Source organism: Sceloporus occidentalis, unplaced genomic scaffold, assembly GCF_023333645.1.
Source record: "Sceloporus occidentalis isolate IW3139 unplaced genomic scaffold, rSceOcc1.0.p SCAF_4, whole genome shotgun sequence".
Lineage (NCBI taxonomy): Eukaryota > Metazoa > Chordata > Lepidosauria > Squamata > Phrynosomatidae > Sceloporus > Sceloporus occidentalis.
In genome coordinates, this window is record NW_028316984.1 from 120,004,953 (window position 1) to 120,011,018 (window position 6,066).

Consider the following 6,066-nt stretch of genomic DNA (forward strand, 5'->3'; position numbering starts at 1 on the left):
TGCAATAATCTCCAGTTTATACTTGTTCCTTGGCATCAATTTCTATGAATCATACAGTGCCCTCTTTGGTAGGAAAGTCAGCCAATTGACTAGACAAATATTGAGAAATACTATCTAGCCCAAATGACCACCTGTTATTTTACTGTAATCATATTCCATTAACTCCAGAAAGACTTTTGTTATAGTTTGTTTGTTTGTTTGTTGCAGGAGTGAGGACAACTGCCCCCCCCCCGCCCCTCTGGGCAGCAGTCAGGGTCAAACCCAGCAACATAAACACTATTTATTCCACTGGCCAGCTACTATATCTGCTGGTATCTCCAAAGAGGAATAAGAACACATTCATGTTTGCTTCTTTATGTCTGTGCTTTTTAAAAAGTGTGTTTGTGGCTGTATGTGTTAATCACTATTGGTGGGCCCTGGTAATCCAAGATAAAAGCAGATATCAGAAAAGTTATTTTTGGGGACTACAAATTCCAGAATCCTCAGTTGCCAAGGAGAGTCTGGAAGCTGTAGTCCACAAAAGTAACATTTTGCAGTTCTGGACAATGGCTGGGGGGGAGGGGGGGAATGGTTCAATGCCACATTCACATTTACCCCACATGGTTAAAAATTATAATACTTCACTAGTGTTGCAAACACTAATGTCATTGGGAGTATTCAGATATCATGCTGAACCATGACTGAGTGCAAGTGTGGGAATCAGATAGCTCTTTATATGATTTTGGACTTCAGTTCCCAATATTCCTCAATGCTGGCCATTGCAGTCCATCAGTACCCGCAGGGCGAAATGATTCTCACTCCTGATTTAATGTTACATGCATGAGCAGACAGAGCTCATGCTTTTCCTACCCTTCTTTCTGTATTCATAAAGAGGAATAAATAAACATTCAGTCTTCACTTCTCCTGTTTCCACTTTCCTGCATTAAAGTTCATTATTTCAAGCAGAGGTGCGGATTTTATGGTCTTTGAAGGGAAAAGTCAGGAACTGACCTTAATGCCAAAAATAAGGCAGAGCCACACTAAAGGAAAAGTATTTTGAATTAAGGAAAAGTTTAGAAGCCGTGTTTATTAAGCTCCTAGGGAATCTCAAGAAAAAGCAGATTAAGCATAATCAGAACTTTTTGACCACAAAAGTGATTTAACTGGCACTTTCGACTAATAAAAATAATCTGAAATTTAAGGAAAAAGTTCAATGTGAATAGCTTTTACTTGGTGCTTGCTTGGTAATTTTGCATTATGGCTTAATGACCGCTACTTCATAATTCGCTAGTATATTGTCAGTATCCTCCTCTGATTTGCTATATGTTGCTGTACACTGTTGCTAGGTAGAGTTTTCTAAAACTGCTCTAAATGTTTGCTTGGTGCTGAATTATTCAGATTGAATGCTGGCCATCTGGACCAGCAATGTGTCTTTGAATAAAACTGCTGTCTTCAATTTACTATGCTCCTATTCTTGAATCCCAGATTGGACAAAATGTTGCTGAATGGCAGAATCAGATGGTCCATAATGTTATTGAACTGCAACTCCCAGCATTCTTCTCCACTGGCTGTACTGCTAGGAGTTGCAGCCCAACAACATATGGAGGGCCACACATTCCCCCCCCTCCCCAGTTTAAAGATATTTATAACATTTGATTATTCAGATGTCTTTTGACCAGTCAAATGTCCATCCCCAAATTTAATTGGGATATCTGGTATTTTTTGAACAGTACAATGGGAACCTTAATGCTGTCCTTTCCAAGTGCAGCCCAACACATTTTGATGTCTGAGGTAGAGCAATAAATGGCAGTATTGTCCTCGCTTCCCACCAACAGTCCAGGTTATTTGAAGGACCATATTCTCCCTTTTGAACCAGCCCATGCTGGGGTGGCCCTTCTCTCTGTCCCATCACACTTGAAGGTACATCTGGTGGGAAGATGGGACAGGACTTTATCAGTGGCTGTCCCCAGGCTCTGGAACTCCATTCTTGGGGAAGTTAGACTGGCATCCTCCCTAATTTCTAATTTCAATACTAGTTTTATTAGCTTTATGTTAGTACAGGAATGCCTGTCTTCTTAATAACACATAATCTGTCTCCACACAAAACAATGCCTACCTTATCTCTCAAAGTATTTACAAACATGAATTATCTCCTGAGTAAATAATGATTGCCTCCTTTCAGCAATAAAAGTGCCCAGCTGGTGAAACGTTAAAACATTCCTATGGACAATGAAAGTCTCCAAGATAAAGAAAATATATCAGCCTCAGCAGAGCAAACTTTAACAACCAACTTAGCTCAATCAAGTTATACAAGTTTTCTTGGTGGAAATGTTCAATATCTTTTTTTACCAGTCAACATGTGAAGATTATAGCTCTAGACCTTTCAGGATCTGCCATGCTTTTTGTAATTAATTATTCCTATGCACATAGTGTTTTAAAATTGTGAGAAGAGCTTGAATCTGCAATAAAGATCTAAAATACGGAAAGAGTTGTGAATAGCAAAACCACATAGCATACTGCATTCTTATGAGATTTTGCTTTGCAGTTTATATCCAGAACAATAGAGGCACCATCTTAATAGAAAGAAAAATTGGGAAATTGTGGTTATGGACAAACCTTCTTCTCTGATTTGTGAAAACAGAAACCTGAGAAGTCCAATAACTTCCTCATTGTTTGGCTCTCATTCTAAAATCAACTAAAGCCATTACAGTATTGATGTTTCTCTTTATACTAACCCACCTATCTTTCCTTATTGTATACAGACATTGCGTTTACATAATTTTAGTGTTGCCATCTTGCACTTTTCCCAACAAACATTTTGAATAAACAAAACAAAATGAAAACTAGCAGTGTTTGGACTGTTGGATGGCTGTTCTACTCCCTCTCCAGCAACACCTCTCCTTTTCTTCAGAGGTCAAAACGTAGGGGTTTGTTCCTTTTATCTTTACAAAAAATCTGAGTAAATCTGAGTTGCCTTTGGGGTTGGGGTCCTGTGGTCCTCCAGATCTTTTTGGATTGCAGCTCCAAGCAATGGGAGGACTATGTTTCCCTACCTCCCCATTGGCTATACTAGGGCTGCTGGGAGATTTTATCCAGTACCTGGAGAGTTGCATGATTCCTGCTTCTGTTTTAGGGAGTGTGCGATATAAAACCAATTCTCCCTTTGTTGAATGAATCAGGACATGTTGTTCTTTACAACCAACTTATAAACCAGGACTACAGAATGTACTACCCTCCAGAGGCTGTTGGGCCAGTTCCCTGCAACCCTAGCCAATGCTGGGAAATTCACATGTTTTCAGCCTGAGGGGAAGGTAATTGCAAACCTCCTCTAAATAAATCTTGCAAAGGGAGTATATCACACGGAGCTTTTGGGTGGTTTTCTGGGTCAGTTCAGGGTCACTTCCAACATGAGTGCACTTCCAACGATGCGGTTCCATGTCGTAAAATGACTGTGTTATCAGACGCCATTGATTTCTATGGTCGCTAATTGCAAGGTGCTTCAGCATGTTTTCCAAAGTGACCCCTGATTTTGGTAAAGACGGGGAAAAAGGGACTTCACAGCATTTGCTTCCAGGCTCCCTTCCATTGCACTGCTGATTGGTCTGGTCTGGAATGCAGCTTTGATACTGCTCTGGTACTCCACCACAAGCACCCCGGGAGGAGGAGGAGGAGGCAGCTCCCGTCCCTTCCTTCCCGCAAGTGCCTGGCACCCATGGGAAGGGAGGGACGAGGAGGAGGCATCCCCCCAGTCCCTTCCTTCCCGAGGATGATGCCCATCATCCCCGGGAAGGGAGGGAGGAGGAGAAGCCAGCCCCCCAGTCCCTTCCTTCCCAGGGATGATGCCCATCATCCCTGGGAAGGGAGGGAGGAGGAGGCAGCCTTCCCACTCTCTTCCTTCCCGGGGATGATGCCCATCATCCCCGGGAAGGGAGGAAACCAGAGGAGGCAGCCCCCCAGTCCCTTCCTTCCCAGGGATGATGCCCATCATCCCTGGGAAGGGAGGGAGGAGGAGGCAGCCTTCCCACTCTCTTCCTTCCCGGGGATGATGCCCATCATCCCCGGGAAGGGAGGAAACCAGAGGAGGCAGCCCCCCAGTCCCTTCCTTCCCGGGGATGATGCCCATCATCCCCAGGAAAGAAGGAAGGGAGGAGGAGGAGGCAGCCCTCCCAGTCCTTTCTTTCCAGGGGTCCCTGTCACCTGTGGGAAAGGAGGGAGGAGGAGGGAGCCCCGTCCCCAACCCCTTCTCCTCATGGGGGCGATTCGAATCGTTGAACCCTCCGGTGTGGTAATACAATGTGCTCTCACTCCGCTTTGCTTGAGTCCGCATCACGTGACTTGCTTGGAATAGAACTGACTTCACTTGCCCCTCACTTCAGAAGGACAACAGAAAGGCAGCCAGGTATGGTAAAACACCACATTTTAACCTTAATTCACATTGCTAGACAGGAGTGACTCTGTATCTGGTGTGAAAAAACATCACACTTTGCATTACTAGAACAGGAGTGACTGTGGATCTCAGCTGCAAACCCCACCACGTGTGATAAGGAAACTCCAATGACCGTTTTGTCTTAGGGTCACCATAAGTCACAAATGACTTGAAGGCACACACCACCAATGTCCAACACCATCTACAAAGCCACACTTGACCCACCTCTAGTATAAACCGAGGTACAAAAGTGTGCATGGTAGGTTGGTATGTATACTGTTTTTAGCATCCGGATAGCCTTAACATCTCTCTCTTTTTGTTTTTCTGCACCTGAAAAGCTTGTGTAGATGCAGAAGCACCAAGATACGCCAAAGAACGTATTCTAAATTCAGCAAGGGAAGAAGGAGGCTTCACCTGTTGAGCTTTTACTTGTCCCCATCATTTCCCAGAAAGAAAAGACAAGGCTTGCCTAGCACTTTCTCTCCCTCTCTAGTTCTTCTCTGAGGAGTAGGGCCTTCACTAAAAGCTCCAGTCTTTATCCTGATAGATAGATATGCACCTAAGTGTTGAGGAAAGGCTTGTGCCTTAAAGAGGAAGGAGATTGTGGGCAAGATCATTTATATTGATTAGATTTTGTGTTCCATATTGGGAGAGGCAGGATGAAGACCTCATATGGTGGGCCCTTGGTATTCGCTAGGGCTTGGTCCCAGGACCCTGGATGCTCATGTCCCATTAAATACAGTAGCTCCGCTCTGGGCCCACGACAAACTCCAACTCCCAGGATCCCATAAGCCTTGAGCCGGGGCAGTTAAAGCGGTGCCAAACCGAGTTGTTATTTCTCCAGTGCGGATGCAGCCTGCAAATAAGCTTGTTCCTGGTGCCTTGAGAGGGATTCATTCAGGTCCCTCCAGAGAGCTTTAGGGCCTAACTGCCAAGGAGGACAAAGCACCCCAAAATGTAGGCCAAGCAAGAAAAAAATGTAGGGCACAAAAGCCGAAAAATGCTCCTATAAATGTGAACCCACGCTTCTCAGTCATGCTCCCAACATGGAGGACATTCTGGAATTCCTCCTGAATGGAAATGTAGGACAAATCCGGGGAAAGGAGGATGTCTGTCAACTTGTCCCAAACTAAAACAAACAAAAAACCCTTAAAAACAGGGCGCCCAGCCATCCTCCTTTTCCAGGACAAGTCCTCCATTCCAACTTTCTGCAGCCCAGGAGGAATTCCAAAGGTCCTCCATTCTGAGTATGACTAAGCAGCATTGATTTATCTTTATGGAAGTGTTTTCATCTTTTTATTTCGGAATGTCCTCCATTTTTGAAGGTCCTACATTTTTCACGGTGCCTTGTCCTCCTTTGCATTGTGACGTCTGGCCGCCCATCCCGAGGGAGGGCGACCAGAGGTCCTCCTTTTCCCGGACACGCCCTCCATTCCAGTTTTTTGTCCAGAGGAAGTTCCCAAATGTCCTCCATTTTTTTGAGCAGGAATGACTGAGAGGCATGGACTTATCTTTTTAATGGGAGCGTTTTCTGCTTTTATTTTGGAGCGAACTACATTGTTTCCCCCTTAATTGTCTTCCATTTTGCGGTTATGCTGCTTAGAGAGGGAATCATAGCGCGGTAACTTTGTGGTGCGGACGGGCTCCTAAGAGGTGGCACC